The sequence below is a fragment of the Vulpes lagopus genome, chromosome 3 (genome assembly GCF_018345385.1).
Source record: "Vulpes lagopus strain Blue_001 chromosome 3, ASM1834538v1, whole genome shotgun sequence".
In the NCBI taxonomy this organism is placed as follows: Eukaryota; Metazoa; Chordata; class Mammalia; order Carnivora; family Canidae; genus Vulpes; species Vulpes lagopus.
The window spans coordinates 137850937-137876109 of record NC_054826.1 but is presented as its reverse complement, the minus strand read 5'-3'; the positions used below and the strand labels follow the sequence as shown (position 1 = coordinate 137876109).

The window sequence follows — 25173 nt, the reverse complement described above, 5'->3', positions numbered from 1 at the left end:
ACTCATCCCAGCCTTCAAGGGCCAGGGCATTTCTTAGTATGCATTGAACTCATGCCAAACTATTGTTTCACACTGTTATTGTCTAAAAGACAACGTGTACTAGAAACGTGAAACAGGAAATGTCCATCTGAACTTATTACGGTAGAAGAAATTTTCCAGAGTCCATATGCTGATGTAATTATTTTCAGATATTTTTTTAAAAGGGATTTAGTGACTAGATCTTTGAAACAATGTCTTCACTGTCCTGGGCAGAGTGTATAGCTGTCTTGTAGAAGAATAGAGCCCTACAATTGCCACAATAGGGTTTCACATTGTTTTTGTATTTGGTTTTAAGGATTTTTTTTTATTTGCTCAGTGTGTGTGTGTGTGTGTGTGAAGTAAATATATATTTGAATGTCTTGATATCTATTTTCTTTGAAGGGTCCTTAATTATTTTACACTGAATTTTTTCTCCATCCTCAAAGTCTATGGCACATATTCTATTTCCTTCTTCCAGGACTGTGCTTTGTGCCGTTTCCTATAAATAGCAGTAGGCAGCTTCAGTAGACACTCGCTGGTTGGTTCAGTGTTCTTACAGTACTTATAGTGGACATTTCTTAGCATAATTAATCTCTTTGTAAAAAAATTTGGTCCCATTCTCATCAGCACCAATGTAGTGCTTTGAAAGGAACTGAAATGCTGTACTCTTTCAAGTGTTGAGGATTAAAGCTTAAACTGGGTCTCAGGATAAGGTGAAGGGGAAAAAGCCTTCACAAATCTGGTAATTTTTTCTCCTGAGAAGTAAAAAACAACTAGCTGTACTCTAGAAAAGAAAGGAAACAGTAATCACGATCTTTTCTCCCCTACTCTGTACACTGTTTTCAGTTTAGAGCAAAGTAGAAGCCAGCCAGTTTTTTAGTTTGACAGTGTATTTAAGGACAGGATTGGATATATAAGCATCAAGAAGCAGAGGTCTTTAATTCAGGTATGATTGTGTCTTTTCTTTCTTTTAATTTAAGCTTGTTTTATGTTTATTTGAGTCTGTGATCTTTTTTCATCCTATACCCTATGTACCTAACAAGCTCCTATGTACCCAACAAGCTCCATTTCATCCCATTTTGCAATTCTTTTTCTTCAGTTTTACAGAATCCCAGAAATCCTCTTTTCGAGTTAAAATGCTGTCACTTAGTAGCATTAACTCTAATGTCAGTTTGAACTTCTTTTTTCCAGCATACTCTGCAGCGTGAAATCTTAAGAGTAACTGTAGAAAATGAATGATTGGTGTTCAGCCAAGCTTTGCCTGTGTCTTTCCACGACCAAAAACAATTAGGCGAAAAGGGAAAAATTCAATTGGCTATTGTTTTATCTGCCTGGTCCAAACAGCCTGTATGAATATTTTGAGAACTTTTTTTGTACCTTGATGGTTGCATTTTCATTATGTAGCTATAGCAAGAAGATTTCAGTGAGAAAGTTTCATCTTTTAAAAAAATAGTGATTTGAGAAACAAATGAGGTCAATGGGCTTCTTATTTTAGGAAGGGGGGTAGTAGGGACGATGGAGTAAGAGGAAGTCCTATGTCAGAGGGCTCTGTGCACACTTTCCTGACATACCTCAGCTATGTGTAAATGTAATCTGTTATTTTAACTATTCACAACAGTTGCGTTTTGTCCTTTCTCGCATTAAATTATAAAACCAATAACTAAATACGGCAAATCTTTATTTTTCAAAGATTCCTCCCCCAAATCCCCCAGTCTCTAACAGGTTGCATTTCATTTTTTCCAAAGACTTCCAAAGCTACCAGATTATTGTTAAAAAAAAAAATAAACACGTTTTGAGAGTCTACTGACCATCAGCCAGAGAGAAGGTTCTGAGTCATCCAAGTTCTCCAGCTGGCAAAGAAGTTTGAAAAAGCTCCTGGCCAGATCTGTAGATGCTGGAACATCCGGGTAAGTTGGGGAAGCACATTCATAGAACCCAGTGAAGAAATGAGATGGTAAACACAAGCAGTGCATTTCTGTGCCTCAAGTCAAAGCTCCATATCCAAAAAAAAAAAAAAAAAAAAAAACCAAGCTCCATATCCAAAGGATGTAAGAACTTAATTTTTTGAGGGGAAGTGGGTGGGGGGATGGGGGACTGGGTGATGGGCATTAAGGAGGGCATGTGATGTAATGAGCACTGGGTGTTGTATGCAACTGATGAATCACTGAACTCTTATCTCTGAAACTAACAATGTACTATATGTTAATTAAATTGAATTTAATAAAATAAAATAAAATTTTTTTTCTTCCCCTCCTCCAGCTTATGTATTTAGATTTTGTATTGAAAAAAAAAAGATTTTGTATTGAAATGTTCCCTAGGGATGCCTGGTGGCTCAGTGGTTGAGCATCTGCCTTCGACTCAGAGCCTGATTCCAGGATCGAGTCCCACACTGGGCTCCCTGCAGGAAGGCTGTTTCTCCCCCTGCCTATGTCTCTGCCTCTCTCTCTGTGTGTCTCTCATGAATAAATAAATAAAATATTAAAAAAAAAGAAATGCTCCCTAGATTCATAAAATATTTAAGGAATACAGAAAGAAGAAAGACTCAGGAATCAAAGGAAAGTCACCTAACACAACTTCTATGGGGTGTGTACAGAAAAGCAGGCTCCCTCCAAAGCCCAGTGTTAAATTAACCAGCACTACTTTCTCACCATGTTCTGATTTTGTACTGAATGCAGTGAGTGCAGGAACCCTGAGCAGCAAACATTTATGGATTTCATCTGGGCAAGCACCTATCTTAAAGTTCTGATTTCTAACGGTGTCAGGCAGATTGCTTCAGTAAATCGTACAGTGAATTTTTGAAGTTAAAATTGCAACTTAGAGACACCTGGGTGGCTCTGCAGTCGAGCATCTGCCTTCTGCCCAGGGCGTGGATCCAGAATAGAGTCCCACATCCACCTCCCTGCATGGAGCCTGCTTCTCCCTTGGCCTGTGTCTCTGCCTCTCTCTCTCTCTCTCTCTCTCTCTGTGTCTCATGAATAAATAAATAAAATCTTTTAAAAAATAAAATAAAATAAAATTGCAACTTAAATGTTTACATGTTTGTGGTTTGCTTGAATATTTTCAGAGGAAAAAAATTAATGCTACTTATTTTCAGAAGAGGATGTGATTACAATACCAAAATCCACCAAATGTGAAAGAGTGAAGGAAAACTGTCAGGTGACAACCAATTCTTTTTATTCCAGAGATACAGGTAAGGAATATGAATATCTATATACATGAGAAACTAGAAACTGTGGTTGCCTTTGTGAAAAAGAATTGAGGGTCTAGCAGTCAGAGATACTTTGCATAGTTTGTAATATTGTAATATTTTAATTTCTTTCCTTGTACATATACAGCTTTTTTAAAAGAACAAGTGCTTTTCAAGTGCAAATATTTTCACTGTTAAGTCTATTTCCATAATACTAAAAGTAAATGCCTGGTTAATAGATTCTGTGCTTTAGCCAGGATGTCCCTTGATTTTGCTTATGTGGTGACACTAGCTCATGTCTGTAAACTCTTTAAAACTCCCAAGGTGATTTTGCATACGTGACCTAATTTGTAAGATCCCTTTGTTATTTATTACTACTTATTACTTAGATCTTCTAGTTTTCTTCTCTTAATATGTGATTATTATATTGAACTGCAAAGATTTGTTCCCTTGTACCACACAAAGAAGATATGACGCTGTATTCTTCAGTAGTTTCTAGTGAAGTTCTATGTGATATGTTAACACTTTCTTCCTTAAGTATTGGACCAAGCTATAACAGAATTATAAAGGTCAGGCTATCAGAACAGAGACCTTCAGGACACTCAGGTGTTTATTTTGAGAGCCATGTGGTGTTCCATCACAATTCTGTTTGAAGTTACTTTTGTCTTATCCCACTGGGCCCAAGCCAGAGTGTTCAATAGGTGACTCTAAGGGTAAATTAAAATACTAATCAAAATTAAGTGGAGGGTGTGGAAACAGAGTGGGACTATAGGGATGATGAAATTTGTCCCTCCCAGCGAAGCCTAGGTAGCTCAGTGGTTGAGCATCTGCCTTTGGCTCAGGTCACCATCCTGCGGTCCTGGGATTGAGTCCTGCATTGGGCCCCCCTCAGGGAACCTGCTTCTCCCTCTGCCCGTGTCTCTGCCTCACTCTGAGTCTCTCATGAATAAATAAATACAATATTTAAAAAAAATTGTTTCTCCCCAAACCCTTCTTTGGAGAGGGGTAAGTATCACTCCTTTTCATGCGTATAGATGACCAGATAAGGAAAAAAGCTATTCTCATTCCCTGTATTCGCTTTACTAGGTTTATAGATAGACCTCAGTCCTCCTTTTTCATTAATACTCATAGTTATTTGATTTAGCAGTATTGCTGAAATTGGTTCATCTGGCCATTTTGTATTGAAACAGACTACATAGATGGTGACCTGCTGTGAGCTGCCTGACAACAGGCTCCCTGCAGGGAGCCTGCTTCTGTGTCTGCCCCTCTCTGTGTGTCTCTCATGAATAGATAAATAAAATCTTTTTAAAAAGGATTTATTTGTTTATTTGAGAAACACAGAGAGAGTATGGGGGAGTGAAGCAAGAGACTCTTAAGCAGACTTTGCATGAGGGGCATGGTTGTGCCAACCTGATATCAGGACCTGAGCCCAAACCAAGAGTCAGTTACTCAACTAACTGAACCACCCAGGCACCCTATCAGAGCTCCTTTTTTTTTTTTTTTTAAGATTTGTATTTATTTATTTGAGAGAGAGAGACAGACAGAAAGTGAGTGGGGGGATGGGGGCAGAGGGAGAAGGACAAGCAGACTCCATGCTGAGCTGCTGAGCAGGGAGCCAGACATGGGGCTCCATCCCAGGACCCTGAGATCATGGCTGGGGACAAAGGCAGATGCTTAATGGACTGAATCACCCAGGCGCTCCTCAGAGCTTCTTTTTATTTGCTAGATGATATGCCACCTCATTCATGAATTGTTGAACAAAACCAATAAGATCTTTAAAATCTATTTGGTTGAATTTTGTTTTTTAACATTTCCAAACTAGTTTTTAACCTCAGGAAAGAATCATCCTTATGCAGCTATTTAATACTTAATTGCCTACAGAATGTGACTATGTAATAGGGCAAGGCCGTGTTGCACAGTGGTTAAGGGTGAAGGCTTGGAGTCAAACAGACCTAAATTCAAATTTTATTTGTGCCCCTTACCACACATGGGACCATGGGACCTTGGGAAAGTTGACTTAATTTTTTTAACCATCACTTTTCTCATCTGTGAACTACATTTCACTGGAAGAATAATTCTTTTTTTTTTTTAAATGTATAAAGTGCATGGGCTTTATATTCTATTATAGCCCCGGCATTCAGTAATGATTCCTGTTATAGTTACTAAAATTTTTTTATAGTTCACAATCACATAAAAATATGGCAAGTCCATAGAAGCTGACCTCTTGCTATCTCCCACTCCTCCCCTTGCCCCTGCCCCGGAACCCACTCTACTCCAGCTAACCACTGTTCACTGCCCTGCACTTGCTGCTCACTGATGACATTCGCACTGTGACACTCAGGGACGAGTTTCCAGTCCTCCTGGAGCTGAGCCATCAGCAGCATTTGAAAGAGTCCGCCTCGCATTCCACTGACTGCTCTGCTCAGGGCTCAGTTCCCTGGCCCCTTCTCCATCCAGTATCATTCTTCTGATGACCTCATTCAGTCTTGGAACCTCCTAAATATATCTGGTCCAGACCTCCCACCTGAACACCAGACTTGTGTATTCAACTGCCTGCTTAACCTGTACCTGGTGATCTTAAATGCCATCTTGAACTTGGCATGTCCAAAATCAAACTCCCTTGGGTGCCTGGGTGGATCAGTTGGTTAAGCATCTGCCTTGGGTTCAGGTCATGAACCCAGGGTCCTGGGATCGAGCTCCGTGTTGTGGGGGATGGTGGAGGGGGTGTGTCTCTGCTCAGTGGGGAGCCTACTTCTCCTTCCCTCTCTGCCTGCTCTCCTGCCTACTTGTGCTCTCTCTCTGTCAAATAAACAAAATCTTAACAAATAAATACATAAAACCGAACTCCCTGGTCTTTTCACAGGTCTGTTGCTCTCACTGCCTTCCCCATTTCAGTAAATGACAACTTCATGATTTAGTTGCTCACCTAAAAGCTTTGCAGTCATCCTTGACTCCTCTGCCCCTTTCTCACACCCATATGCAAACCATCAAGAAATCCTATTGACCCCACTTTTGACATCTCTCCAGAATTAACAGCTTATCAAGACCATCTCCTCTGTTTCTTCGGCTTCCCTGACATTTCCCCTTGATTATTGTTGGAAACTCCTAACCAGTCTTCTTCTATAGTTGCACCTCTAGACTCTTCTCAAAAAGTAGCCAACACAAGACTATAATGTTATCCATGTCCTGTCACTCTTCTCAAAACTCTTCAATGGCTTTCAGCCTCACATGGAGTAAAACCCAGGCTGGCCTGGCATGACCCAGCATAACCTCCTATATCCTCTGCATTGTCCGCTCTGCTCCAGCCACACCACCCTCCTTGCTTCTCTTCCAACATGCTAGACACCCCCCCACATCAGGGGTTTTGCTTTTGTTTCCCTCCCCAGAATGCTATCCCATAGCTATCCATCCACTTACAGCCTCTCTTCTCCTTCAAATCTCTGTTCAAGTGGACTTCGTTGGCATGGTTATTCTGACCAAACTATTTAAATTTACAGTCTCCCTTTGCTGTGTACCTTTGGTCCCTTTTTGTTTAGTCTTCTTCATAGTACTTCCACCATCTGGTATATTTTTTATTTTATTTTATTTTATTTTATTTTATTTTATTTTATTTTATTTTATTTTATTTTATTTTATTTTATTTTATTTTATTTATGATAGTCACACACACACAGAGAGAGAGGCAGAGACACAGGCAGAGGGAGAAGCAGGCTCCATGCACCGGGAGCCCAACATGGGATTCGATCCCGGGTCTCCAGGATCGCGCCCTGGGCCAAAGGCAGGCGCCAAACTGCTGCGCCACCCAGGGATCCCCGCCATCTGGTATATTATGCACTTTACTATTTATCTTTATTTCTTTTCTCTCTTCTCCATATAAATGTAGTCCATAATGTCGGAGATTGTTGTATGACTTGTACACTGCTGTATCCCCATGCAGTGCCTGACATTCGGCAAGTACTGCTATATAGAGACTAAATCACTACTTAATAAATATATGTTTGAGGGAATGCATGAACGCTTTTGAGAAAATGCATTTCCTGCCATATATGGTATGAAAGCACATGGTGCAAGGAGTCAGAAATCCAAATTCTGGTTTTGACTGGGCTTCCTATAAATTGGGTCCCCCATATAGTTCTGCCTCTGACTCTTATTTTCTTAATATTTACAACCTATCTTGCAGGATCAATTCCAGTCTTCAAAAACAAGGTTATTTCAGGGAGTACGGTCCCATGTTTGCAGGAAGAAGGAATGTAATTTCTCTTTTACACTCCACTCACTCTCAAGAGTTGATATCAACCTTACCTTAGGAAAATTAGGTTCCATTTGGAACAGATTGTTTTTAAATTATCACTGAAATAAATTCCCAGTTAGGTGAACATCTTACCTAAGACATGGGAGGCAGTAGTGAGACTCTAACAGAATTAGGGTCCACCATCTTTTTGTGTTTAAGCAAATAAAATGGGAGAGGGAGCATTATATGCCTTCTTTCTGTCCTTGCTTGCAGATTCGAGTTCAAGGTAAGGAACAAGAAATGAAACAGACTTTGCATTTTTATGTTTAGCCAAGCTTCTCTAGTTTGCATAGTCATAAATCAAATGGCAATCTTTGAGGTTTTAATATTCTGTGCCTTACCTTTGTCCCAATTAGGAAAAATGAATAGCTAGTGTTTAGAATTTTGTATTTGTAAATACATTGCAGTGTACAAACCAAGGGATTCTCTAGAGCTTTTAAATATTTTAAAAGTACATCTTGATCAGGTCCAGCATTTGCATCGTTTAGTGAAGCCCACCTTGTAAAATATCACAAATAATTTGTGCAAGTAAGATTGGAAAAAAAGGAAACACTTCTAAAACACTATAGAAAACAAACTTTAGAAATGACTCTCCAGGGATACCTGGGTGACTCAGTCGGTTAAGCATCTGCCTTCGGCTCAGGCCATGATCCCAGGGTCCTGGTATAGAGCCCAGTCTGACTCCTGGCTCAGCTACGAGGCTGCTTCTACCCTCTGCCTGCCGCTCCCCCTGCTTGTGCTCTCTTTCTGTCTCTCTGACAAATAAATAAAAGAAAAAAGAAGAAACAACAACAATAAAAAAGAAATGACTCTTCACACACAAATATTTCATACATTGAGATATTCTAAGTTCATGTTAAGAGGATTCTAGTTCTGGACCTTCTTTCCATACACTTCAGCTCTAAGGGGCATGTCCAAAAGAAACTCTTGATTGGCCTGGATCACGTTGCTCTGTATGTGTCTCCTGAGCATGGGCCCTTGTCCTGCCTCCTACCCTTTTACCCTCCAGTTTGCAATCCCAATAAAGCTTCCTAGTACTTGTGCTCTTCCCCAGATTTGTGTGTAAATTGCTGATCTAGATAGTGAGAGAGAATTTTTTTTTCAACAAGGAGCTCTTATTAACGTTTTCAGGCATGAAAGTCAGATAATCAGCTGTATGGTGGGGTAGAAGGGAGCCTGGCTGGGCCAGAGAGACCCACTGAATACTAAGAGAATATAAAAACCTTGGACTATAACCTAGACATGCAAGAAATAGTTGTTTAAATGAAGATGTTGCCATTTAATGTGTTGTCTGCAATATTTTTCATTCTGTTAGTAGGAGAATTGAATTGACCGACAATAATGTTTTCATTGTTAACTTTGTAACACAACAATGGGAAGTATCTGACAGTTTGTAACACAACAATAAAGTAAGAAAACCCAAAAGCTCTCTTTCAAAGTTCATTATCAGGCAACAATCTCCTCTTCAACTTTTCTCCCAACTCTCTCGAGCAATAACACAATAAGACCTTTTTATTTCATTGGTACTTATGAACTAATGTATATATTCTCTCTACCAATGCATGAGCCCTCAGCCAGCCTGGATTGGGTACCAAACCTATACATTCCCATTGTACTCTGTTCTTACCTCTAGCCTAGAACATACAATGCAGGTCTACAGTCCTTTATTTGCAGTTCTGAAAAGCAAAAGTTTATTTTCTGATTGGTGCCAAGTCTTATTTGGCAGCAAAATCTGACCTGAACTGACGTGAAACTATTTATAATGTTGTATTTTACTGCAGAAATGTTGTATTTGTTTATGGGAGGCTGCCATAGGCTCTATCAGGGATGTTATGTATTAAATGTTATAAATAAATATATATATATAACATTTAATATATGTATATAACATTATATATATATATATATACATATATATATATTATCCCTTTTTTATATATTCATGAAAAACACACACACAGAGAGACAGAGACATAGACCAAGGGAGAAGCAGGCTCTTCACAGGGAGTCCGATGCAGGACTCTATTTTTACCCTTCTAAAACTCCACAAAGAGCGTTGCTTCTGAAACAACTGTGGACAGTCTTTGGACAAAGACCAATGGGCCTGCATTGTTGCCTGCTTGCTAGTCTGTGTGCCTACCAGAGGGTGAGGCCTCGAGTCAGCCTCAGGTCCTTCTACTGCCCAGGACTTAGTGTGACCCAACGAATATAAATAAGACAATGAATATTTGCTTTCAACTTAACATATTTAAATGTATTGAATTTCCTCTGTTTTTATTTTTCAAATGTTGCTACTTTGAGAAAGAAGAGTGAGAGTGCTGGGCACCTAGTTGATAGAGCATGTGAATGTTGATCTCAGGGTTGTGAGTTTGAGCCCCACATTGGGCATAGAGGAAAAAAAAAAAAAAGAAAGAGTCAGGGCAAACAATCCTTTTTTTAAAATTTCCTTTTTTAACTGAAAACACAAATATTTGGCCAGATTGAAAAATCCACAAGAGAACCAAAAATAATATCATGTTTCCTGGTTTTTAGATTTGTGTTTTCTTACCTAGATAAGACTAATATTATAAATGCCAGATAAATCAAAGGCCAAAAGAAACAACTTTCTTTAAAATGCTTTTGAAATCTTACTAGCTAAAAAGTGGAAAAAATATCATAATGAAGGTGATGATATAGTAAAATGTGCATTCTCAAACAATGCAAGTATGAATATGGATTGTTAGAGTATGTCCAGAAAGTCTTTTACAATATAATCAAGAAGGTTAAAGAGGTTACACTTAGAGTAGAATAATAGGAGAATATTTAGTATATATTACCTAAGAAACATTTATGGTTTTGAGGCATATCAGTTCAGTTATTTATTTAGGAGATTCCAGCAGAGGATTTACTTTCTCTGGAAGCAGCCAATGTTTAATTCTGTAAGGCCTGCTATGTTAATATTTTTATATGGAAAGTTTTTAAAGCTTTCTTATGTTCAATCACCCTTTTTAAGCATTATAGCTCCTATTCCATTTTGTTTAAACATGTTTTATAAGTATATGACAAGGTAATTAAAAAATTTCTCATATGTAGTATGTTTTGTTGGTTTTGGATAACAATTCTATTATCATATTACAATGCATAGTAATTTTTGAAGACCCTGTCAAAACAGTGTGGACAATGCATAGTAACCTCCACATTGTATTAAATAAAGTTCATATAAAACACAAAAGCTACTGTATCTATATGAAATATGAAGACTTTTAATATGGAAATTAGAGGCTTCCACAAACATTGGAAGGGTCAGGAGATTAAAGATCAGGGAAGCTGTGCCAATAATCTCAGTTTGCATTGCCAAGGAGGCTGGCTCCGAGAACTTTCTCTGGAGCTTCTTTCTCTCAACCTCAGAAAGTTCTACCAGCTATGAAAGATAACAGCACTGGGATGCCTGGGTGGCTCAGCGGTTGAGCATCTGCCTTCAACGCGCCATGATCCTGGTCCAGGGATCAAGTCCCGCATCAGGCTCCCTGTGAGGAGCCTGCTTCTCCCTCTGTCTGTGCCTCTGCTTCTCTCTCTGTGTCTCTCAGGACTAAATAAATAAAATCTTTAGAAAAAAAATAAGCTTGCAGCACTAAAACAGGTAATTCTCAAACAGCTACCACTAAGTCATCTCAATTGTGTATAGAACTAAAGAAGGTAATTTGTAGGAACTCATCCAGAAGCTGTTGTGAACTTCATGTCTACTATCAACCCACACATCTATCTGTCACTGCCCTGCTTGAAAAATAGCTTCTGCTCTTTCCCTTTCCGATGTCACATAAGTGCCTGTTCCAGGCAGACTCTGACCTGGAACCATCTGGGGAGGAGGATTCTGGGAACTATAGTTCTATTTTTCCTCTGAGATGCATGGATCATAAATGGGAAAGCAGTGATGCCAAGTTGACAACAGACAATCATGTTTGTTTCAGTGCTGATGACAACTATATGATATTTTTCTTTTCTGGTTTTCCATTCTATTGGTATCTTTCAGTCCAACTCATTATGTTATTAGTTGACTGAGACCCAGAAACTTCCCAGCACGCAAGTAAAGCAGAAGTACAATTGAATTCATCCTCGATATGCCATACTGTCCATTAAAAATTGTTGCTAGTTGGTTCTTCATTCCAAATGTCTGATTCATACGAAGCTGAAGTAACCTGTTTAATATCACCATTGCCCTTAGAGTGCCAGCACACAAGTACTGTTATATAAATATTATAATTATTATATATCTATGATTCTGCCTCACATTCATAATTTAATAAATTCTTGTTGGCTCAAAAAGAGATATAATATTCTTCTTTGTGTCATCTAATTCACCCTCTCCTGATAATCAGTTTACTGAAGATGATGTCTTTTTATTTCATTTGATGCATTTTCATCAGATAGATGTTATTTATTTAACTATTTTTTAAAGATTTCATTTATAAAATAAATGAAAAACTCCATTCCAGGACCTTGGGATCATGACCTGAGTGGAAGGCAGATGCTCAACCTCTGAGCCACCCAGGTAGGTGCCCTATTTAACTATTTTTTATCTAGCTACAAGTTATTCATAATTATGTATAAAAATGACAGTTTTTGCAATCATCCTAAATGTACATTTATACTTCAAATGCCACCAAAGTAGGCTTCAATCAGCAGGGCAGTCCAGGAAAATTAATCTAGCAAGAGTGAATAAAATGAGCTAGAAGGAAATAGGCCGAGGGCAGAGATATTGTGGCTATAATTCTAAAGAGGAGTTAATGAGGTCCTCAACTAGGGAAGAGATTGAAGAAATGGAAAGAAGGAACAACCACAGGCACCTGGGTGGCTCAGTGGTTGAGCATCTGCCTTTGCCTCAGGTCGTGACCTTGGGGTCCTGGGATCAAGTCCCACTTGGACTCCCCATGGGAAGCCTGCTTCTCCCTCTGTCCATGTCTCTGCCTCTCTCTCTGTGTCGCTCATGAATAAATAAATAAAATCTTTAAAAAGAAGAAGAAGAAGAAGAAGAAACAACCTCAAGATGTCACAAGGAGGGAGGATTGAGAGGTTTTGGTAACTGCTGAATGTAAGAAGCAAGAGAAACTATCAAAGATTATTCTTAGATATTGAAGATACGGAAGATAATGTGGGTGTGAGAGAAAGACATGCTGAGATGATAATGAGGAGTACAGCCAAGGCCAAGGGCAGCCTTTGGGGAGTACCTACTCTCGAAGACTGTGTAGGATAGTGATTCAAAAGGTAGGAGAATGGAAAGGCTGAAGAGAAGGAAAAGAACAGTCTCACAAAACCATAGGCAAGAATTCAAGGAATTAGTGGGCAGCAATAGTCAATGCTGCAGAAAAGGCTGGATTTTGGAACTAGGAAATCTTTTGTCACCTTTAAGGTCATGAGGTTCCATAGAGGAATGTGAACAGAAACTAAATGTAAAAGGGTTTAAAGAATGAGTCAGGGATAAGAAAATATGACAGAGTATTCTTTCGATGAGAATATATAATCGAGTTATGAGGAGACATGGGAGAAACCTAAATGCATATTTTAAGTGAAAGAGGCCAATTTGAAAGTACCACGTACTAAGTATATGGTCCCAACTGTCCGACATTCTGAGAAAGGCAAAATTACAGAGACAGGAAAAAGATCAGTGGTTGCCTCGGGTTAGAAGGGAGGCAGGGATGAATGGGCAAAGCCCAGAGGATTTTTAGGGCCGTGTAACTATCCTATATGGTACTGTAATGGTGGATACAGAGCATTATCACACATTTGTCAAAATCCATAAATCATACAGTGATCATAATGTAAACTACGGATTTGGGTGATAATGATGCATCCACGTACGTTCATCCATTGTAACAAATGTACAGTACGGCCTGGATGTTGGTAGTGGAAGTTCTGTAAATATGTGAAAGTATATGGGAATGCTCTGTACTTTCTGCTCAATTTTGCTGTGAACCTAAAGCTGCTCTAAATATTACAGTTTATTTATTTAAAAAAAGAATATATAACCATTTTTCATTAATATAAACTTATGGAATACATGAATATGTGTATGTCACTTTTATTGTGCTATTTTATAGCCTTACAAATTTCAACAAGATATACAACTTATTTTGGGGCCCAATGAAATAACAGTATGAAGGTATCGCTCAGTTAAACATATGATAGATACGTAGAATTAGTTATATTCAAGAGTGACAGGGTGGTGCAGAATTTTATATTGTTATGAATGAATAAAAAAATTGGGGCAGCCCGAGGGGTTCAGCGGTTTAGCACCGCCTTCAGCCCAGGGCGTGACCCTGGAGACCCAGGATCGAATCCCACGGCGGGCTCCCTGCATGGAGCCTGCTTCTCTCTGTGCCTCTCTCTCTCTCTGTTTCTCTCATGAATAAATAAGTTAAATATTTTTAAAAATTGTTAGATCCATCTGCAAATATTAATTGCACTTATTTACTGCTGGGTTAACAAACCTTCCCAAAACTTAGTAGCTTAAAACAATAACTTATTATTATGTTTCACTGCTCTGGAGGCTAACAGACAAGGCTGGGCCCTTCTCAGTCGGGGTCAGCTGAGGCAGGAGTCATCTGAAAGCGTCTTTGAAACTCACGTGTCTTGCTCCTGGGCCAGAGTATCTGCAAGAGCTGGGGACTGGGAGGGCATTTCTCTCTCTCTTCTCTCCGAATGGCCACTCTCCATTTCTGACTTTGGCTTCATACGGCATGACAAATTAAAGAGCAAGGCACTGGGGGGGGGGGGGGTGCACTTGATGGGATGAGCACTGGGTGTTATTCTATATGTTGGCAAATTGAACACCAATAAAAAATAAATTATAAAAAAAATTAAAATAAAAATAAAGAGCAAGCATTCCAAGAGATTCAAGTAGAGGCTTCAAGACCTGGGAGTTAGGGTTGGAAGTCACGCAACATCATTTTCACTGTATTCTCTTAGGCAAAGATGTCACAAATCAGCCCAGATCCAAAGGAGTAGATACCGGGAAGGAAGAAATGGACGGTAACCACCCCTGAAACAAGCTACAATTTATTTGGAGGATAAAGTTGAGGACCTAATAACTGCACTGACCTTTGAGATGCCTAATTTGGCAATTCATTCCAAACCATCTGGATGCCAGATAATTAAGCTCAAATAACTCTGAACTTCTCAGTTCAAGAAGTAAGTTCTAGAATATTTCTGTATCATCTCGCATATTCTCAAGGAGGCCTCTGTTTTTCCAGTCTGTCTTCCGGTCCTTGGGTCCCTAAAATCCCCTCCCTCTCCACATCAGCAGCACCCTGGCTAGTCTAGGTAGTTCTGATTCTGTAGTTAATTATCATTTCAGTGAGCTTAAAACCTGTCATCCTGAACAGCCAGAAAAATATCTTGTTTTCTTTTATTCACTTTGAGTTAATTTCTTTTTCTTGTAGAGTTCTTTCATCCCATTTCGGTAAGACTTCCTATAATTTTTATAATGTACTCCCCTTCTTCAAAATGACATTCATAGATAAGGTTAACACGTAAGTTGTTACTTTAATTTGATAAAACATAAAATCTCTACCTTATAAAGTACTTTGAATGCCTTAAAACCTTTGCCTTTGCTGCACACACAGGCAGAATGGAGTGATATTTTAAGATTTCCTGCAACTAGAAAGGTATGGAAAGTTTGACTGATTTATATTGTATTCTGACTTCCTGAGGCAGTTTTCCTACTGCTATTCCATTTTACTCATACCACGAAACAAAGCTTGTTGTGTGTGTGTGTGTGTGTGTGTGTGTTTTAATAAAAATTCAGCCTAGAACTATGTATTTCAGTTTTGTTCTTTGTCTCTTAAACTTAATTTTTATGGAATCTTCTAGGAATAGCGATTTTATTTTATTTTTAAATTTCTGTGGAGGGGATGATTCTGGAAGCATCTGAGAATAAGAATTCCCAGTTTAATTTTCAAAATTCCCTTTAAGAATAAATAACTCTACTATTTAACATACATTTGGTGTTCTATAATTGCAGTTTTTACCTGTACCACAGAATTTAAGATTTTATTATCTATTATCTAAGTACTTTGCGTGTGACCATCACATCTTCTGCAACAGCAGTGTTTCTGTTTCAGGGCAGGAATTATATTTTACAGTTCTTTCGTATCCCTGAAGCCTGTCCCATAGTGTTAGATGGGTATGTGTCAAAGCTTTCTCCATAAATCCATGTTTATGTTACATTCTTTCAGTTCTTAGAGTTTGAGTCTTACTTGCCTTCCTTAACCACACTCTATAGAAACATTATAAATTTTCCTGGACTAGCTTAGTCTTTTTTTTTTTTTTTTTTAAGATTTATTTATTTAAGAGAGCAGGAGAGAGAGAGAGAGAGAGAGAGAGGAGCAGGGCGAAGGGCAGAGGGTGAGAGAGAGAATCCTCAAGCAGACTCCCTGCTGAGTGAGGAGCGCATGTGGCACTGGATCTCATGACCTAAGATCATGACCTGAGCTGAAACCAAGAGTCAGAGGCTCAACCGACTGAACCACCCAGGCATCCCCCACCCCAGCCTAGTATTAAGAAACATTACCAGTTATTTGTATATAGGTTTTTCTCATTTGACTCTTTCCCCTAAGAACAGAGATAGGAAATTTTAATCTTTTGAAAAAATCTTTCTCTCTCTGATATTCGTTTCTTTCTGTGGCTCTTTATTTATCTGGTGTGGAAGCTACGCAAACGGCTCTCAAACCAGACTGTGTGGGTTCAAATCCCAGTCGCGACATTTACTAGTTTCATGTATTCACAGGGAAACCTTCAGTGCCTCAGTTTCAAAAGGCAGCTCATAATCATACTAACTACTTAATAGGGTTGTTGTGAGGACTAAATGAGTTTGCTCATGAAAGCAAATAGAACAATTCTGTAGTAATTGAGCAATAAATGTTAGCTGCTGTTATTGTGGCATTGTTTATTTAGACTTAATAGTTTTTATTCTTTGCTAATTGTATCGTCTTCTTAATGATTTTACTAAATGCCCACTGAAGCAATCACGTTTTGAAAACATTTTGAAAGCAGATTGCTTTCACCCACCACCTTGTTTCTAAACTGTTTCCTGGTCTTTTTTTTTTTTTTTTTTTAAAGTCAGGGCAGCCCTGGTGGCCCAGCGGTTTAGCACCGCCCTCAGCCCAGGGTGTGATCCTGGAGACCTGGGATCGAGTCCCACATCGGACTCCCTGGATGGAGCCTGCTTCTCCCTCTGCCTGTGGCTCTGCCTCTCACTCTCTCTCTGCCTGTCATGAATAAATAAATAAAATCTTAAAAAAAAATTCAGAAATTCTTTCTATTACTATTATTTAATCCTTCCAGCTTTCAGCAAAAAATTTTAAACCATGTGTTAGAGATACTGCTATAGGCAAAATGTTTATGTCCACTCACCCCCAATATATATGTTGAAGCCTAATCCCTGTTATGATGGTATTTGGAGGTGGAACCTTTGGAAGCAAAGTGGGCCATGAGAGTGGAGCCCTCATGAATGGGATTAGTTTCCTCAGAGACAAGAATTTCTAAGGAGAGAGAATTGAAGATGGCGAAGAAAGATGAGATTCAAAGACATTTCCCTTCTGAGGTAACAATTCTGTGGCTGTTGGAAGTAGATAGTGAGAGAGAGAGAGAGAGAGAGAGAGAGAGAGAGAGAGAGAGATCCTGAGGCTGACATTGCGATTTGAAGGTTAGGAGGCTTGAAACATCTACATTTTTAGGCATCATCCTGGGTGCTGTGGATGAGTAAGACACATTTTCTTCCCCGAGGTTCTCAAAATCTATCAGAGAAACATTCACTTATATGAATAGACACAGTAAAAAGATTCCTCTTCTAGGTGGGATTTTTGTAACTTCATCACCCTTTATTTTTTTCAAATGGGAGGAATAAGTTATTGAAGACACTTTCACTGAACTATTGTGAAATTATGTGAGATTGTGAAATTATGGATATTATAAGATCTCAAAATTCATTCTTCTTCATTTTAGTCACCAGGTATCTTCAGCACTGAATTTCCCAGGTCAGTTTTCTATCCCTAATATATAAGGAGAGCTCAAACATATTTACTAGTCCAACTTTTTAAATGTTTTTTTTTAAAGATTTTATGTATTTATTAATGAGAGAGAGAGGCAGAGACACAGGCAGAGGGAGAAGCAGGCTCCCTGTGGGGAGCCTGATGGGGGACTCCATCCCAAGACACTGGGATCATGTCCTGAGCCAAACGCAGGTGCTCAACCACTGATCCACTCAGGCACCCCCTTTATAATGTTTTTAAAGAATATAATGAGAGGCATCTCACTAAGATTTAAGAGAAACCCTTTGGTTCCTAGCATGCAAGATCTTGGAGTTGCAAATCTCAGCAAATATCAATTCTTTAAATGACATAGATTGACAAGAAATGGAAAGAACCGTTAAGAATGATAATTTAAAAAAAAGCTAATGTACCATGACACATAAAGAAAAGAGACATTTCTAGAGAAGTAGTCTGTTCTTCTGATTATTAATTTTCTTTCTTCTAGCTGACTAATAAATAACATTTTCAGTTACTTGTACCTTTTAAAGCTTTCTGCTGCTGGGTTGTTTATATCACTGTGGCATACGTATCCTGAGTACAACTCTTACTATCAACCCTTCTGAGGTTGCTCGTGGTTTCAGTTTCTTCATGTTCTTACGCCGGACACTCAGAAGAGTATAAATCATTTTCGTTAAATTTGTCATCTTTTCTATTATGTCATTAACCTATCTTCATATATTATACCCTCTTAATCTTTACCTGCAAGATTAAATAAAGAATTCACACTGGCTCACGAAAACTTCAATTCCTCCCAGAGATTTTTGAAAAGTATATAATAAGTCATGGTGGAGTTAGAAAAAGGGCGGTCAGGGGCACCTGGGTGGTTCAGCTCAGGTCGTGATCCCAGGGTCCTGGGATCGAGTCCCACATTGGGCTCCCCGCAGGGAGGCTGCTTATCCCTCTGCCTATTTCTCTGCCTCTCTCTGTATCTCTCATGAATAAATAAATAAAATCTTTAAAAAAGAAAGAAAGAAAGCAGTCAGATGGTTCAGTTCCCTGGGGGAAGCATTTCAATCAGGAGGAACATAGGGGACAGAGAACACACAGTAAAAGGAGACAAAGGAGAAAAAGAACTCCCCCAGAAATGAGTCAGAAAGGCATAGAAGGGGGCTGCTAAGTGTATTTCTTTATAGGATGAGAGAATGTGAAAGTACATGCCAGTGAAAGGATGGAGGTAAGTGACTGACATCCTGTTGCCATGGCAGCCCCTAAAGAAAGCAGGGCAGGGCAATTATTTATTTCCTGTCAATGATTTCCATATATAAAAAAATAAATATTTACATAGGACAGTTAATTATTGAAATTCCTTATGAGGGGAAAAATTTAACCTCTCAGGGCTCAGCTATGCTTTCTGACATAAAAGAAAATGTTCTATCAGGATCAGTGCTCGAGGGGGCACCAGAGGGGCTTCGAAATGGTCCATTTGTTAAGCTGGCCTGTAGTCCAATGTGCATTTTGTGATAAGTCATTGTGTAGTACGTTAATATTTCAGGCATGAGTATTATGTTTCTATTAAAAAGAAAACATTTGACTTCTTGCTTTTTAAATTCTACTTCGTTTTTTGAGTGTATCGCAGATTACCTAAACCTCTTTATCATTTGTGTCTTTCTGAAGGGATCCAGTGTTTTTCTTCTAATTCAAGTCAACTCAACAAACACTGAGGGTCGGAATGTGCCAGATACGAAAGATGAAGAAGGTCTACTGTCAAGAAGCTCAAGTCTAGTGGGGAGACGTGATGCAGGGGCACAACAGTCCAGATGTGTAAATGGTCTTATTGGTATTTACCTGTAAAAGCTTTTACTCCTCTAAAAGCAAGAGTGGCTTGGGAGGAGTAGGGAAGACCTTGTCCAGCAGGTGTTTGTTGAGCTGAAGAGTCAATTCATACTGAAGCAGAAATCTCCTAAGGTGCATTTCAGACATAAGCAAAGGCATGCTTCATGCACACACACACACACACACACACACACACAACACACACACACACACGCACGTGCACACATCCACTATTTGTAAGGTACATACATGGTCAGTATGCTGAATTAGATGCCTAGGTTGTGTGAGGAGAGGACAAGAACAGGACTTATTTAAAACCTTAGAAGACCCTAAGTAAATGAGAAGATAATGCTATTCTCCATCCTCTACAGATAAAACTAAATAAAAACTAATCCTACATCATAAAGCAAGTGTAGGGAAATCAATAGAGTTCTAATTTTTCACTACTTTGATGCATTGTAATAACAAAGATAAAAAATTTTCCTAATATTTCTTCTCTTTTTTAAGGTATATTAAGAACTTACAGATGGCAATTACAGCTAGCTTTTACTTATGCCTTATTAAATTCCGGGAGCTATGATAAACCCTTCATGTAGATTATGTCACGGAACCCTCCCAACAGCCTTAGGGGGAAAATACTATTGTTGCTTTTATTATTATTATAGGTAAAGAAATCGAGGCTTAGAAAGATTAATTAACTTACCCACAGTCACACAGCTAGAATGTGATCCACCCAGGACTGATGGGGTGGGCAGTCTGACAACACGATCCAAATGAATTCTCTGCCTCAACATCATGCCGCAAGGAGTCAGTATATTAGAAGGCTTGGCAAGTGCAAAGTGTTTCCTCCTCGCAATGCTCTTCAGGCCTTGGATTCATTCACTCATTTAGTCAATAATTATCAAGTACCTACTATGTGCTAAGACTGTGGTAGGCACGGAGGATCAGAGGAGATTATAATGGAAGTTATCTCTGTCTTCGTGGAGTTACCATCGGCTGATCACAATTAAGTGTGAGGAGAATTCTGGCAAGGATGGTCCTAAAGAAACGTGAGAAGTTTGAGCTAGTTCAGGAACCCGGGAAGTGCTCTCTAAAGAAGTGAGGACTAGGGGCACCTGGGTGGCTCAGTTGGTTATGCATCTGCCTTCAGCTAAGGTCAGGATCTCAGGGCCCTGGGATCCAGCTGCAAGTCCGGCTCTCTGCTCCCTGGGGTGTCTGATGCTCCCTCTCCCTTTCCCTTCCCTCCACCCCTGCTCATGCTGTCTCTGCTCTCTCTCTCTCTCTCTCCTTCCAAATAAATAAATAAATAAATAAATAAATAATCAATCTTAAAAAAAAAAAAGTGAGGACTACACTGAGATCTAAGGGACCAGCGGAAGTTCCTTCCCCTGGTGAACTGGAGAAGGGAGCTTTCTGCAAGGTAAATGCCAGGAGAGGTGAGCATGCAAACCGGGCACAGCTCCTCCTCTGAGGAAGGATTTGCTGTCCCAGGCAGTGGCCGTGCTGGCAGCCCTATGGGCATTGCCTCAGCTGCAGAAAGGTGCCTCGCCCAAGGTCACGTCCGCACAGGCCACTTGAGGGGCCCTTTCGGTGGCACAGGAGCCTGCACTTTTGGCTGAGGCTGTCATGGGCCTCCCAGCCTGATTTCTCCCTTTCCAATCCTGCTTCCGCCCCCTCCCTTTCGGGTGACTTCAAGGGCACTCCCTAATAAACATCCTGAGCACTAACCCTGCCCGAGTCTGTTTCCCGGAGAACCCAAAGGGCACTGCAGTGTGAGGCCTTTGATGAGTTAAGGTCCTAAGGGGCTTTCAGAATGACTGTGGGTTGAGTGGGCAAGAGAGATGGAGTGAGGCTGCAAAGGTGGACAAGGGTCAAATAAATCCCAAAGCACCTGATAAACCATGCTAAGGACTTCTTTTTAAAATTTTATTTACTTATTCATGAGACACACAAAGAGAGATGCTCAACGTTTCAAGTATAATGATTCATTATACCTTAGGCTGAAATGCTGCTAGTAACCAAAACCATGGTTGTTTGAAATTTTTTTCCTCCAAGTTTTATTTAAATTCCAGCTATTTAACATACAGTGTAATATTAGTTTCAGGTATAGAATTTAGTAATTCATCACTTCCATATTACACCCAGTGCTCACCAGTACAAGGGCCCGCCTTGATCCCCATCACCTGTTTAACCCATCCCCCCCCCCCGCCCCACCCACATCCCATCTGGGGACTATCAGTTTCCTTTGAAACTATTAACAAAAGAAAGTGATTCGTGAAACTCACCCACAAGCATTTATTTTGGGGCACATAAATAAGACATTGGGCAAAAGACTCCTCTCACCAAAAAATGTGGCCAAGTGACTTAGGAATCTGAAAGCTGAAGAGTGGCTTTAGGAGGTGAATAAGTAGATGAGAGAGAGGTCTGCTGAATTTCTCTAGCACCTCAGTGCGTGCTCAACACATCCGCACTTACGTGCACGCACACACACACTCACACATTCACACATGCGTATACAAACAACACTACACCTTTTTCTTCCACACATCACTTTCAACCCAGATTAGTTCAGCAATTGCTTCATGTGACTGTTTTCTTTTTCTGCACCCTCTAAAAAGGATTAAAACCAAAAACAGTAAAAAACATACCCTTGGATTTAAACTTCAGAACTATTTGATCGTGCATGTAAAGATGCAAGCCCTAGAATGGGTCACAAAATCCCAACCTTTCACCTCTAAAGGATAGTTTTACATCCAGCACAGTGATGTAGCCATAGGCAGCCCCCGGTATATCTTTTCCGAGTGAACAAAACCAAGCTTCTGCTTCTGTGATTGCACCTTCTCTGAGATCCTGTCCCTTCACCTTGGCATGCCTGAGAAACCAGTGTGAGCCCTTCCTCCAGGATAACATATGCTCAATCTGATTGTTAATGTTTGTAAAGTTTATCCTTTGCTTTTCTGCTGTGTGTGCCTTTCTTTATATTTTAATCTTTTTCTTCTATTCCACATAGCCTGGAAGTTTTTACATTGTCTTGGAAAAGGGAGTGTGTGTCTACTTTCCATTTCTGAGTTTCTGAATTCTTATTTTGCAAGTCTAACCATCACAGCCTATGAGAGGTGCTTGTCCCTTCACATTCCCACCAGGCCTCAGAAGTATTTACCTGATAGCATGTTTGCGGTGGGTTAAACCGGATCCATGCTATCTTCCTGCCAAGTATGATATGATGTGTAAACGTTCATATCGTGCCGTCACTGAGCATAAGCCACTGTTTTCTTTTATACATATTAAGTCCCACACATCACAAGAAAGGAATCCCGTTATCTCGGGCCGGCTGGGAATATTAGGGCGGCTGTGAGGCTTGTATGGGTTACAGTTCAAGTTGTCTTTTTTCTTGTCAAATGTTTTGTCTAGTTTTCATACTTGTGGCAATGTTTTCAAAGATCTTTTCTGGATATTTTACCATGGACCTGATCATTTTCCAGAGAACAAAGAACTTTTAACCCTTCGGTTCATTGACCAACGACCCCATTTAGCACGTTACTGCAGGGCGTGTGCACCTACCTGGCAAAGTCCCATCCAGCTGCGAAATATCCTGGTGTCCTCTGAACCTCTAGCGTGGAAAAAATAGTAAAAGTGAAAGGAACTTTTGGTTTCTGCCTAAACACGTATGTCATTTAGCTGACCTAAACAGGATGTGAGTCGTATTGATTTTGTTCTAGAGGCTTTAATACCCATTTTATTTGCAAGCAAAGAAATTAAAAGAAAGAAAATGGAAAACTCCATTCTTCCTCCGATTTCCTCTTAGGGTTTTCTCAGAGGTTGTAGCCAAGATACAACAGAGCTTAGTTTCAGGAAATGGTAACAACGTTGTAGAATTTTGGAGTGACTGTTAGTTAAACCAAGGTAATGTTATAACTCATGTCAGTTTTTTGGGGTTCTTGTAATACTTCAGAGAGAAATCCAAATCTTCCAATTGAGCCACGGCGAGGGGCCTAGGGCATACCGTTGGGCCTCCTGCCTCCTTCGCGCACCAGGGCTGGGCCCCGAGCTGCAGCAGCGCCCTTCCAGGCAGTTCCCTCCCAATCCACAGCTTCAGCATTCAGTTCTCCTACTGTCCATCGCCTGTCCATCCAGCCATCCGCCCACCCCATTCATATTACAGAACTCCTGATGGAAATGCTGGTAAGCTCATAACACAGGGAGAAACTGAATCTCCCAGCTTTGCCCGAACATGGTGCTCACTAGAGGAGTGGAAAAGCAATTGGAAACCATAAACAGGGACAGCAGAGAGAGTAAACAAAGTGTGGAAGGGCGAGGCTTGTCCTGATGAGTGACTAAGTAAGCAGCTTCCTGTGAGCCCTTTAAAGAATGATGTTTAAAAAACTGGTCCCTATTAGTTCTTGACTACAGAGCAGACCAATTTATTTGGGGGGGAAATATATATATCGATAATTATATCAAGCACAAATCTATGTGGTTTACTTTTAAAGTGCAAGAGACTATGTTAGTCCAATAATCCTAGTCTCTGAAATGGGACATCTTATGCTGAATTCTTAAAAAAGAAAAAAAAAGTAACTTAGACTCATGTATCTCCATGTAGAGCCCTCATCTGTAAATTATACCCATAATCTGGATCCCTCAGGCATTGCGCAAAATAGAAACTGATTTATTTCATTAACTATCATTTAAATTTATAATGGGACAACACCTGTTACAACTTTTACATGTCCAATGTACTTCAGGTGCTCAGCACCTCTAGTCAGCTTGCCGTTGTTCCATGCCTATCGGTGTTCTCTCTCCGAGTAAAATGTATGTTCCATAAGAACAGATGGCATTTTACTCCTCTTTCCCCTCTAGTCCCCAACTCAATGCTGTGTACTTAACTGATGCTTAATAAATACCGAACTGATTGAGCTAAATGAATGTGTGAGAAGTCAATAGAAGTTGCCTTGTGATTTTAAATCTCAGACTTTAGATGGGTAGAAATACATGCTTTCTATAAAAGAGCATGGGGAATATGGAAATGAACTCCTTGCTCAGCAAGGTATTAGCAACCTGACCATGAGCTTTGGTTTCTTTACTTCTCTGAGCTTCAGCTTCCTAACAAGGTAAGGGTAACAATAAGTACTTGGGGATTTCTGTGAAGATTAGGGATATATGATTGAAAGTGGTTGGCATGGGGCTGGCCCACAGCCTTGAATTCATGAAGCTATTATTCCAACTTTAAAGATGAGGAGCTGGAGGGTCAGCGTTGATCTAAGTCTTCTATTATCACACCGTTATTAAATGCTAGACTTGCATGACTTGGTATATGGTGCTTAAAGATTCCCTATTTGCATTCACTTTTTAGAAAGGTCATTCCTAGGGTGGAAAGTGAACATAAGGTGGACAAAAATAGAGGCAGAGTAACAAATTAAAATAGGACCTTTCAAATGTTTTGGCCATGATCCACAGTGTTACATTGTAAACCCTGAATACACACAACCATAAAAAACAGTTGGGATTTTACTGCATGGTCTGCTACTCCATTCTGTTCTATTGCATGTTTTGAAAAATTCTGCTTATAGATGGCTGGGCAGCAGGGCGGGCAGCAGGGCTGGCTGCGGGGCTGGGGAGGTAGTCGGGGTACGAGGGATAAATGAACTCAGGCAGGAGAGTAAGCCTGTGTGGGGAGGGTGAGATCTTTTCATGGCCTCAGTACCCTCATCTGGTCATGGTCCTTGCCCTGGTGGTCTCAGTGGGCCACGAGGAGCTGACCCTTTCCTCCACGTGGCCACAGGCCCGGGTAGGCCCAGCATACTGGGAATGTCAGGCCAGATGGATCTGGAGGACGTGAAAGG

At 39.9% G+C, this 25173-nt stretch overlaps 1 long non-coding RNA gene across 3 annotated transcripts in view; it reads left to right on the top strand.

The window, feature by feature from the left end:
* The first annotated feature begins 650 nt into the window (after positions 1-650).
* Positions 651-25173, top strand: part of LOC121486458 — a 57140-nt gene continuing 32617 nt past the window's right edge. For 2 of the 3 annotated variants that reach the window (XR_005986636.1, XR_005986637.1), the window contains exons 1-6: positions 651-964; positions 1764-1925; positions 3083-3208; positions 11969-12024; positions 14439-14660; positions 19175-19321. This is a non-coding gene — a long non-coding RNA (uncharacterized LOC121486458). Of the gene's footprint in view, positions 965-1763; positions 1926-3082; positions 3209-11968; positions 12025-14438; positions 14661-19174; positions 22291-25173 lie in introns of those variants that run through there. The other variant, XR_005986635.1, reaches the window with a different exon arrangement.